The sequence below is a fragment of the Chamaea fasciata genome, unplaced genomic scaffold (genome assembly GCF_029207755.1).
Source record: "Chamaea fasciata isolate MVZ Bird 193981 ecotype frontalis unplaced genomic scaffold, bChaFas1.0.hap1 SCAF_19, whole genome shotgun sequence".
NCBI lineage: Eukaryota > Metazoa > Chordata > Aves > Passeriformes > Sylviidae > Chamaea > Chamaea fasciata.
This window is the reverse complement of record NW_027094104.1, coordinates 8383979-8396102: the sequence shown is the minus strand read 5'-3', so window position 1 is coordinate 8396102 and position 12124 is coordinate 8383979. Positions and strand designations below refer to the sequence as shown.

The 12124-nt window shown below is 46.8% G+C and overlaps 1 protein-coding gene across 9 annotated transcripts in view; it reads left to right on the top strand.

The window, feature by feature from the left end:
* Nucleotides 1-718: 718 nt before the first annotated feature.
* The window catches only part of TNRC6C (trinucleotide repeat containing adaptor 6C), a 98950-nt gene continuing 87544 nt past the window's right edge, over nucleotides 719-12124 (top strand). For 5 of the 9 annotated variants that reach the window (XM_066200217.1, XM_066200214.1, XM_066200216.1 and 2 more), the window contains exon 1: nucleotides 720-2008. The gene's annotated coding sequence lies outside the window, so the exon portion shown is untranslated. Of the gene's footprint in view, nucleotides 2009-12124 lie in introns of all 9 variants that reach the window. The other 4 variants (XM_066200209.1, XM_066200210.1, XM_066200213.1 and 1 more) reach the window with 1 other exon arrangement.

Here is a 12124-nt window from a genome sequence, read left to right as displayed (position 1 = left end):
GGGGGGCGGGTTGCGGGTTGCGAGGGAGGGGCTGCTCGCCCCTGCCGTTGGCACGGGGGGGCTGTGCGTGTGTGAAAGCACCGGCACCCATGTGCCCGGGGTGGCGGTGACCCCCCCGCACCCCTTTGGGCTGGGTTGGGGGTGGGGGAGCACAGCCCACTGCCCCCTCCCCCCCGCGGGGCGCGGGCTGCGCGCGCGGCGGTGGCGGGAGGGCGCGCGCCTCCGCGGGGGGGGCGGGGAGGGGGGGGAGAGGGAGCAGGGGGCGTGGCCCGCGGCGCGCGCGCGCGCGGCCTCGCCGCTTGTTTGGCTGCGGCCGCCGCGCTCATTTGCATATCGGCGGGGGGCTCCCCCCGCCCTCTCCCCGCCCGCGTCACGTGGTCGGAGGGGAGGGGGGAGCGCGGCACTTCCTGTTCGCGGCCAGCGCGGGAGGGGGCGCGCGCGGATCCGCCCCGCGGTCTCGCGCTGCCTGGCGGGGCTCTGTCAGTCAGCGACAAAATGGCCGCGGCGGCGGCAGCGGCGGCAGCGGCTCCTCTGCTCCCCAGGGCGGCACCGGCGGCAGCGGCGGCGGCGCGGAGGAGCGGGGGACCGGCCCGGCAGCACTGAGCCCGGCACCCGCCTGCACTGCGAGCGGACGAGGCGAAGAGCGAGCGGGAGAGACGGCGAGAGGCGCTGCGTCCCCCCCCCCCTCCCCCTCGGCACCCCGGCGGAACCGACCGACCCTTCCCGAGGCGCTGCTGCGGCTCCCCGGGGACGCGCCGCCGCCTCGGCTGCCCCGCTCCCCGCCGACGCCCGGGTCCCAGCTCCTCCCGCCGTACGCCCGGGTCCCCGCCGGATCCCTGCGGAGGACACGGAGAGAGCCGCGGGATCCTCCCCCCGCCTGCCCGCGGATCCCGCTGCGAGCCAGGCACACAGACTGTCGGGTTTCCCCGCTCCCTCCTCCCTCCGTGAAAAGACTTTGCTGGATCCTCCTCCCCGGATCCCCTCCCCGCCGCTCGCTCCTTCCTGCGGGAGCGGCTGCTGGATCCTCCTCCCGCCCCGGATCGCCCGCGGGGTCCCTGCGGAGCCGCGGACCCTCCTCCCCTGGCAGAGACAGCGCTGGATCCTCCGCCCCCCCGGAGCTCCCGGCGGGATCCTCCTCCTGCCCGCAGCCCCATGTGAGACTCCGCATCCCCCCGTGCCTCCGCGCTGGTGTTTTATTTTGTTTTTTCGCCCTCCTCCTCCTTTTATTTTGAAGGGGGGATCCATCTTAAAACTCTTTTTCTGGATCCCAGTTTCTCTCTTTTTTTTTGGGTTTTTTTTTTTTTTTTGATTTGCACTTTTTTTGAAAAACCCTCAGATGCTCCTCCATGTGGACTGAGAACCCATCAAGGCACACACACGAGAACTCATCCCGATCAACTCCAAATCCTGGCTTTTCGTGGGTTTTGCTGCAACACATAAAAGCAAACTTGTATTTAAGACACACTCGTGCAGAAATTTAGCTGGGGACTTGAACGTGTATTTTGTCTTGGTTTCTTGGTCTTGGTTATTTTTTTTTGTTGGTTTTTTCTTTTTTTTTTTTAATTTTTGCTTCACTGGAAATCAAAAGCTTGTTTTGGAATTGGACCTGCTTTTGCTGCACTTCTCTGGGCTGGATAACACTGAAGCTCTTTGCTTTTCGACTTGGATAGTGTTTTCCTGTTGATCTGTTGGGTTTGGTTTTTTTTTTCATCTCCTGTGTGGCAGACTTTTTTTTTTTTTTTTTTTTCCCTGAGGGGGGTAAACAAACGACGAAACAACAACAACAAAAACTTAATTTTTTTGGCCGTGTGAGATTTTTTTCGTATTCATATTCGTGAAATTACGGGTACATTTACAAAAAATTAAAAAAAAAAAAAAAGAAAAAATAAAACTAAGAAAGGAACACGTCAGAAAGACCCCTACACGATAGACAAAATAGTCACTTGTTTCCTTACAGCAAGACTGAATCGAAAGCTGCCAAAGAGCCCCATAAAGAAAAGACTAAAAGGTAAGAAGGGGTAAGAGCCTCTTAATGCAGGCACGGGAGAAGTTAACAGGGGAAGAGACCTGCAGAGCCGGTGCATTCCTCCTTTTTCATAAGTCTAAACTAGGTTGTTATTATTATTATTAAACTGTTTATTAGTCAGCGAAGCAAGAAACACCCCAAAACACTTCAAAATCCAGTTTGTTTGTGTACGATTTTTCGAAAATGTAAACAACCTCCTTTTTTTGTTGTTGTTATGGTGGAATTAATTCGCTGTTTTTTCTCCCTCCGGAATCGCTGTTTGGCCGCGAACAGCGAGCAGAAAGTGCCATTTGCGAGCGTGTTGTGCCGCTCAGACATGACATGAAGGGAGCTCCTGCTGCAAGGCACGGCCGTGTGCTCTTGCTTTAGAACTTACACGTGTGAAAATGATCGCGGAGCGGCTTGGAAATTATCCCAGGGCTGGAAAATTGTGGGCATGGCCAGCAGTGCTGCCCTGTGGGCGAGCGCATGAGCTCCAGCTTTGTCCTTCATGGCTGCTTTCTCTTAAATGTTAAAATATCTAAGAATTGGGTTGTTCTTCCCCTTCCCCGAGTAATGAGGTTGTGGGGATCGGCAGTAATTTTCTCCTGAGTGTTCACAGAGAGATCTTCCTCTGAACCTGGAATGTCCAGGGGGAGAGAGAATATTAAACAGAGTTTATTCCTTTAACTGCGGTGCAGAAGGGGAGGAAAATGGGGAGGGCTCAGTTGTTAACCTGAGAAATCTTGAAACGCTGGAAGTTTATTAATTGTTCGAGGCTTCTTTGTTTGTATCACAAGTTTGTGTCAAAGGTTAATCTTCTTAATATGTAATTAGTTGAAGGTTCAATTATGGGATTTATCGAACTCAGTTGGGTTTTCCCCCCTCTTTTCCCCTTAAAAATAATACTGCAGGTCTTTGTGGCCAGTTTATTTTCTGCTACAACTCGAGTGTATCTGCGAGAAGAGATTTATTCAATTATTCTAACAGCCAGTTTAAATTTAGAAATAATCTTTGGGACGTCATACCCGTGTCTGTTGCATATTTTTTCCCTCTCGTTTGCATATGTATGTATCTGGCGAATTATGCTAATTTATGTACAGAAATTTGCCGTGGACATTAGGCCGGTTAAGGTAATTAAAATTCCAATAAATCCCGCTGTTATTGGGCTGGCCGGTGGTGCAGAGCTTTAAATCAGGTGGTGCCGTGGACCTGAGGACAATGCCGGAGCGGAGGAGCAGGAGAACATCTGCACTGCTGCTGGGAGAGAGAGAGGCATGGCTTCCAAACCCTGCCCTCCTTCCCTGCGGTGGGTGGGTTTGGTTTTTTGTTTTTTTTTTTTGGATTCCCCAACGAGAATTTAAATGGAGTTTCCTCTCGGATATTACAATTTATTTTTTTAAATAATAATTTGGAGAAGGTGGTGAGGAAGGTACACGCAGCTTCTCCCTGCTTCCCCTGGTGTTTTCCAAGGAAATGGAAGAGGTGACTTGCAGTGGGTGCAGCCTGTGCTTAACGCCTCGCAGGGTTTCCCAGGGCCGCGGTTCCTCGGGCTCAGGAATCCCGGGGATGTCTGGCTGGCTGCTCCCGTGTGTTAATTCGTCAGCTCAAAATGGTGTGCTGAGGAACTGCCCTCGGATGCGCTGGCGTCCTTGCTCTGGCTTCTGGAATTCTTTCCAGAACGTGAAAGCATCAGTGGATTACCCCAGTGAGGGAACTCTTTGAGCCTTTTTGAGCTCGGTCTGCCCTTGGTAGCACTGTGGTGCGTTTTTGGGTGAGATTGCCGAAGCCCAGCTGGTGGATAACCTCACCTGGCTGCTTCCTGCAGCCCGGGACTCAAGTCTGGGATAAAAAGCAGTAGTAAATCAGATTAATTCGAACTTTTCCTTTTTTTTTTTTTTTTTTTTTTTTTTAGGGAAAATCGGTGCTTAAGGGCACCAGCAATAGTGTAAAATAATGCCTTGTGTGTGCCTTTACCCTCATCTTCAAAGGGGAACGGATCATTTCTGACTGGAAGTGATCTGCCTGGCTTCAGAGATGAGGAATGTTCATTACAGTCCAGCCCCCGGAGAACAGGTGCTGCCACAGGGAAAACTGCTGCAGCCAGGACTTGCTCCAGGCTCAGAGGGATGGGGATTAGTAGTAGGGGCTGTATTTTAAGCAATATTTGGTACTTTTGTCTAAAGGTTTTGTTTGTAGCAATGAAAGAAACAAGGCAAACAAACCTTTTTGTTGAGGGCTCCTCTGGATTGCAGCAGGAAATATTTAGGATGTATTAACGTCCCTGTTCTGTGTGTAGATTCCCATATTGACAGTTGTGAGTCTGGGTCTCCATCAGACCGAGAACTGTTGTGTTACACGTGGGTGGTTTATGTGTGCTGTACATCAGCTTCGCAGCACATGGATTATTTTGGAGCTGTCAGTGGTGCAGGGCGTCAGTCCCAGTGCCTGGGAATGTCCCTGTGGGCAGTTTTGGGCTGTGCCACTTCCCCGCTGGCCACGGCAGAGTGGAGTTTGCTTTAGGACACTGCCCTTGGGATAAAAAACATCTGCGGACTTGGAGGTTCACCCTCAGCCACAAAATCTGTCTCTGATCACCTGTGAGTGGATGGGTTTGCCCGTTTCAAAGCCTGCTGGACCTTGCTGGGATCAATGAAAACCCCATCTCTGCCTTAATTTCTGGTTTCTTTTCCAGGATTTGTCTTTTCTAATAAGACAACACACTCTGCTTTTGATGAGTTGAGATCTTTCACTGATGTTTGAGGGAAGTAAGGTGATTTTGTACTCTTTTCGCTTGAAAGAAGTTTTTGGGAAAAAAAAAACGAGATGAAATTTCCTTAAAATGAGAAAAACGTAATTGGGTTTAAGACTACTTTTAATCTGAGGATTCTTTGTTGAAGTTCTCAAAGCTCCCATGTTCCATACCTTGCCAAGTATGGATTAACAATAAAGCAAGATAAAGTGAAAGGTTTTGCCAAGCAGGAGCTTATGGTCTGCTTGTGTAGTGGAGCAAACTGTTGCTGAGTGGCAAAAGCATAGCTTTAAATTAGTCTCGAAATAAACCCGCTTCTTTTTCAGTTTTTCATTCACTTGATTCAGAAAGGCCGGGAATTTTACTGACTGAGTTACTGCCTGCTGTTCACTCCAAATGACCTACACTTGTGATGCTCCGTGCCGCGGAGACTCCTTTTCTCTTTCGTCTTCCATTTACTAAAAGCCCAAAGGCAGCGTTTACTTTCAGTTTTAGCTGGGAAGACTTAACCAAGAGCGGGGGATGTGGGAACGGGTAATATGTTAACTTAGCAGCTGGCCTCGCCGAGATAAACATGCGCTTTTCCAAATGCTGTCATCTGGCCCCTTTCCAAAACAAGCTGAAGGAGGAGGTCAGGGGTGGAGCCATTCGCTGCTTCAGTAAAAAGAGGCTTTCATTTGGAAAGAATTGCCAGAACGTATTGACTAAAAGGACTGCAGATTTAAAATGAAATGACCAAACCTTTCCTGACTGAACTAAATGGTCTCTCTTGATGACTTGAATTTAAGTGCCTTGTTGCGGTGCTGCTTCTCTGTGAAGGTTCAGCAGCTTCAATGCAGAGTGCATATTTCTGCTTTTTTTATTTTTTTTGAAAAAAAAAAAATATCAGTGCTTTATGTAAGATTTTGAACATGACAACTGATGAAAAAATGTATCGTCTTTGGTTACAGTAGAGACCTGCAACACAAAAGTGCTATTGTTTTAATTGTTTAAAATTCAGATTACAAGATAATGGTAATACCATTAGAAGGTTTCCCCTTGGCCTAGAAGCTGCAGGTAGGAGTGTGTCGATCCCTCAGTATTAAAGATGAATGATAAGGAAACCTCTTAAATGCCTGTGACGCTGCAGTCTAGCCAATTTAGGATCAGCTGATGCCTTCTAGTGATAATGGCTTGAGGTTTTCAGCTGTATTATGAAGATATCAGCCAGGGCAAATAGTGTTTAGAAGAGAAGTATACTTTATTGAATGGGGAGATGATCTAGAAGTGACAGTAAATTGCATTGCTAAATGATCTATGTGCTCTCCGCCGTCTCTTCACTGGCAAATGCTGTTGGTAAAATGAAAGATGGTTGTTCTTAATGTATGAAAGCACAGGAATCAAAGTATTATTTGATCTCCCTGTAGGAATCTGGGCTAGTTAGGAAAATTGTCAACCGAAAGCACGGCTAAGTTGTACATCTTAAATGCCAGAAGTAGATGGATTTAGGCTTATTTTATCATTACTTAAACATGGTTAACCTCACTGTGGATTCCCAAATACAGTTACAGCTGTGTACTTCTGCAACTTCATTTGTGCACCTTCTTACCTTGTCACTGATGTGTTTTAAAATCTCCCGCCCCAGATAAAAGTGTCTGGATTTGATGACAAACAAACTGCCTGTTCTTGCACAGAGCAGCCACTGTGCTCTTCGAGGTCGTGTCAAAGATGGTGGAAAATGCAGCACTACTCTAAAATATGCGTCTGATTCTTTTGTCTTTTTTTTTTTTTTTTTTGGAAGAGCAGCATGTCTCTCTCTTCCTCCCAATAAAAAGGCTTCTGTCAACTGTAGGCATCTGTAAAATAACTGTGGCTGTTCTTGCATCTCAGGGTTCAGGGTACCAGGCAAATCTGAGTGAGTTTTGGTCTCAACCCCGGGTGTGAATCAGCGCTGTGATTTTTCAGCACCGAGGTCTTGAGCGTAGTTGTAATTCAAGTTCCTAAAATATTAGAAGCCCTGACGGTGCTGAGGTCTGGTTTCTGGAGCTCTTCCCCGTGGGTTTGCAGCCAAGGATGGCTGAGAGAGAGAGCAGTTATCTGTGCTGCAGCAGTGATGGTTTATGGCTGGGTGCCCAGATTGTCTGGCTTTGCACACAGCTTTATAGTTTGCCTTTGAGGGCTGTGGAGGAGGTGGAAGTCATTTGTAATAAACAGCTATCTGCAGCCTGCTTTTTCTGGGGTTTGAAATGTACAGCCATTTAAAAAATCGCAAACTAGATGTACATTTACTTAGATAGCAGCCTGAAACTTCTATGTTTTAGGAACTCAGTTATGAGAAATGGAAACAATTGCTTATTGCTTTGTATAAAAAATACCGAATATTTATCCCTTGGATGTTTGGGCTGGTTTTTAAGCTCTGCATTGCTGGGCAATGAGGATTTTCAGGTGGTTTTGGGTTTTTTTGTGGTTATTTTGTTTTTTTTTGTTGTTTTATTTGAGAGAAAAATTGACTTGTCAAATCGGTTGGCATCCTTTGTGGTAATTAAGCCCCAGAGAAAAATATGTGTATATATCTCAAAATAGTTATCATGCAGCTACCAGCTATAGGCTCATTTAGGAAAAGATAACAGCCAGCCCCCCCTTCCACTGCAAGGAAAACAACCACCCTGGGCTGTGTTTAGTGGCTGCCCATGGGTGTTTTCGGAGGGAGATCCATTCTTCCCTCCATTTCTCTCCCCCCCAGCTTCTTGTTCATGGGGTCTGTGCGTGTTTTCCCCATGCTGATTTTTCTGAAGGGATGGTGGTGCTGCCTTTGTTAAGGTCTTGCCCAAGAGAAGTCTCTTAGAATGGCATTACCTGATACTTCTTAGCTGTGCTGTTTTCCCTCCTGCTCCTTTCTTCCCTTCCTGTGTTCTGCGTGCACAAAGTCTACAGTTTTCTCTCTCCTCCTGCATTTCCCAGGTTTCCTGATGGGAAGTGGGAGAGCTTTTTGTTTTGCTGGAGGGATAGCACTTGGATGGCTTGGATACATTCTGGGTGGTCACTACGTCCACAGATCGATTGTTAGTCCGGGCTGACTTCTGCCAAGTCTATTTTAAGCTCAGCCAGAGATATCTGTGTTGTGTCAGTCCGATTTCAGTCCTGCTCGAGCCTCCGACTCGCAGGTCTCTCAGTTCTTCAGAATCGCAGAGTGTTTTCATGGCTGATGCTCACGTCATTCATTGGTGCTGACAATGGAGATCCTTGTTTTTAAACAGTGGCTGGTTAGTGGTAAACAAAAGAGCATCAGCCCAGTGCTTTAACACAAACCGTTCTAGAAAAAAGGGGCAGTTCAGGGAGAATGCCAAGGAAGAGAAAAAAATCAGCTGTACAGATGCATAATGTGCTGACTGCCATTTTCCTGTGCTCTTACAAGGTCATTAATAGACCATAGAAGGTGGTCTTGGGGGTGTTGGTGATGTTTTTGCGGGAACTCAGTTTATGTTCTCAGTAGCCTTGAGGATGATCCTGCACATGAAATACGAAGCTGAAAACTTTAGTGGCACTGCAGGCATAACCTAACGGAGGGTGTGTGTTAATCAAGTAACTCTCTTTACACAAGTGTGTTACCAAAGTCAGGGGCAGGATTCCTCATTATCCCTCTGCCAACGTCGTTCTGTTGATCTGCAGGTCTCGACTTCCCTCTTCCCTCAGTGTTTTTAATTGCGCTTACCAAGTGCACAAACTTACTTAACAGAGGAGAATTGCTTGCAGTGTTTGTGTTGTCTGAGTTTTTACCACATCATCAGCTTTGAAATGGGTGCTGCTCTTGAAATTCTTTCTCTTACAAAAGATGCCCCGTCTCTGCAAATCTCATCATCCTCGTCTCCTTGTGCTGTCATGGCTGGAATGCTGTAAGTGCCCAGCACTGTACCTCATTCCTGTTTTGTGATGCAGAAAAAATTGCTCTTAGTTAAAAATAACCTGTTGGCATATGTGTGCTGTTCACATCTTCCTGCCTGGGAAATTATTTGGTTTCTCTTTGCTGATGTAAACAATAATGAAGTACATGTTTATCCTGAATCATTCAAAAATAAATTAATATGGAAGATGCAGCATCCTCTGATGAGGAAGGAGGAGAGCCTAGTGGCAGCAAACTAAATGCTATTTAATGTTTTCTAGTATGATCATAATAAAAATATGTGTCTGATCCAGTTGTGGAGCTAAATTTGGTCTCCCACAGTAACAGAACTGCTGTTGAGGAGCAGAGTCTCTGTATAAATAGCACTGTTTCAGGTGAAAGATTTATTATCTGGGAATTAGTGGAGCTTGGTGAATGTGTAATTTTTACTATTTCAATTCTTCTGATCAATCTCATGGAACTCAGCCTCTTCACTTGAGAAAAGAATGGTCCGAGTCAGTCTCATTACACCAGCAGTGCATTAGAGATGTCAGTCTTTATACTCTGCTGCCACATTTACATGTAATAATTGAATAAAGCAATGGTTGGCTTAGTGGATGGGTGTTTACATAATGATTTGCTTAAAAAAAACCCCACTCAACTTTAATTTTTTCTTACATTTGTGAGAACGAAATGTGCTTCAATGAAATGTCTAGGTGAAATACTGCAGTGATGACAAAACTCATTGCTTTTGAAGCCAACAACCCAGACTGATAGATGTAATCTATTTTATCTGGGTGATATTGCGACACTGATAGTCCCAACTGCACTGAAACTGTGCTTCCATCCTCCCCCATCCCCAATCCCTCAGTCAGCATGAGCAAGAGCTGCTCTTTCTGGAATTCTGTCTGCCTCTTCTGATCAGATAACATACTTTGAGACGTATTGGATGCATTTCTGAGAATATTTGCTCCCCTGGGTATTTCATGCACTAAATGAAGGCATAAAATAGTTACTGCTAAGATCATAATTGACCATAAATTGATTTCCAAAGTGGTATTTACTGCAACTAGTTTTCCTGTCCTGGAAGATCATTTATGGCTATTTCCTTTCCCCATCTCTCCCCCACCCTGTCTCTCCTCCCCCCTGGAGCTGCTATTCATTTGCTAAGTTGAGAAATGGGTGATGGCCCATTCTGATGCTGGGTCTGATATTCTAATTTATGCTTTTACTATGGAAAGTGGAGAGGAACAGAGAAGTTTATTTATTTCCTTTAAGTTCATCAGGTTTTAAGGATTACCCTTTCAGCAGTGCAGAGTTAATCTTTTAAACTCTGGTGGGTTTGTAGAAGGAAAGGTGCTAGCATGGATTATGCTGTTTCCTTAGTTTTGGGTGATAGGATAAATCTTTAACTGAATCCAGTTTCCAGCCTAAAGATAGGTACAGAGTAATTGTTTCTTATCTTACTCAGATTATGTTGCCATCTTAATTTTCAGAACAGCCTTGCAGCTGAAGATGCAGTGGAACAAAAGCTTAAAAGCTTCAAAATGTATTAAAAGCTTCAAAAAGTATTTTCTTTAAGTTAGATGATGTGATTATGGTGAACAGCGTGTTTTGATTTTTGTGGTGAAATACTAGGAGCGCATAAAGTGCACAAACCGGGTAGATTTTCTTCATTTGTGTTTAAACTTTCACGAATTTGCAGTGCACAACTTTTAGTACAGTTTATTAGTCTATAGCGTGTTTTGTCTTCCTTGACTGGGATCAAATTTGGTGTTAACCTCCTGCCGGGAATTCCAGGACCCCTGACATTTTATTGTGACTCTTGATTAGCTCACCAGGGTTCCTGCTAAGAATTCTTCTTTCATTCATTTGATAAATTGAATTCCCTATTCACAGTGCCTTTAAATAGAATGGTATTTGGAAAACTTGGAGACCAACAGCTTGAATGTTCAATGAGCTCACTCAGCAAATTTAAAAATGCAGAAGAAGGAAATGATGGCTTTGTGTATTCTTAAATCTTCTAAAAGAATAAACATCTTACAAAAACTTAGATCTCCATCATCATACTTGCTTTAAGTGTGTGGGGGTGTTATTTCCCTTTTGGTTTCTAAGACAAGGAGCTCTTTTGACATCTCTTTTCCCTTTTTCACCTTGTTTTGCCTTGTTGTGTCAGGAGCTGTGCATTCACCGTAGCCGTCCACGTGGGAGCAGGTGCGATGAGGTGACACAGGCAGAGCTTCCCAAGGCACTGTGTGTGTGGTGTGGTGTGGAGAGAGCACCTCATCCATCCCACCCTGGGCTCTGCAGCATGAGGAACGGTGATGTTATTTTTTTCTGACTGTAGATCTCGACACAGCTCTTCCCCATGAGGCTGCTGTCCTTTGATTCCCCCATCCAGGTCTCTCCTTGAGCTTCCTGGGGTCGGGGCTGCAGCAGTGTCCCAGCACTTGTGTCTCCTCAGGTGACACCTGGGGATCTCATTGCTGTGCTAACAGAGGCCCACCCTCTGTCTTCCTAGAGATTGGCTTCTGCAGCTTCTGCCACACGTCTGGGAAGTGATTTTAGTGTCACAGGAAAGCGTGGGCTGAAGGGGACCTCAGGTTATCCCAGGTGGCAGATGAGTGTCCAGGTCCAGTGACACATGTGTGTCTGGGTCACTGCTGCTCCTCACTGTCTGCTGCTGTGTGTTGGTGTTATTCTTGGCCGTGCCCGGTGCAGTTTCCCTGCCTGTGGGTAGGAATGAGGGCAGTGTGTGTGCGTTTTTCCACTGTGCCTGTGGCAGGAAGTCTGCCTGAGGAGAGGTGTTGCTCACCTTCCTGGGCCTGTTTAATCACACTAGAACCACTCATGAACGTGGACATGTGTGTGCCTGTGGCTGCTGTAAACTGGAGGTCTTTTGCTGAGGATGTCAGCACTGCCTTATTCCCAGAACAAGCACAAGAGTAGCGCAATAACATGCCTGTCTTCAGGGGAAATTCTGTTTCCTGCCTTGTGATGCTGTAGGTTGTGTTGTCCAGCCCCACCTGTGTGAGAGCACCAACCTGATCTTCAGCTCTGGCAATAAATAAGTTCACTGTGCTTTCACCTGCTGCCGCCAAAGTGATGGGCTCAGAAATAATGGAGTCCTGGCACCTAACTGATGGAAGGGAGAGAGGAGGATTAGGTGTATTGGAAATCCCTACAGGCAAAACGGTGCATGGCTGTAGTTACACAAACTTACTTTTCAGTTTTTTTCAACAGAGGAGCATAAAGGCTTTTCGCTGTGCTTGCTGGAGGGCTCTGAAGTTTTACTGCACAGTGCTGCCAGCTGTGGCCTGTCCCTTCTGACCCCACTGTCCCTCCAGGATGACAGGTGCCTGACTGGCTCCACCAGCCTCTGTCCCTGGGAGTGGTCAGCTCTGAGCCTGCGTGGCAAAACATCCTGTGGAGCTGCTGCTCCTGTTCCAATTTCCTGGCCTCCTACATTGCAGTGTCCCTGTGCAGCTGCCCCAGGAAGCAGTGCTCC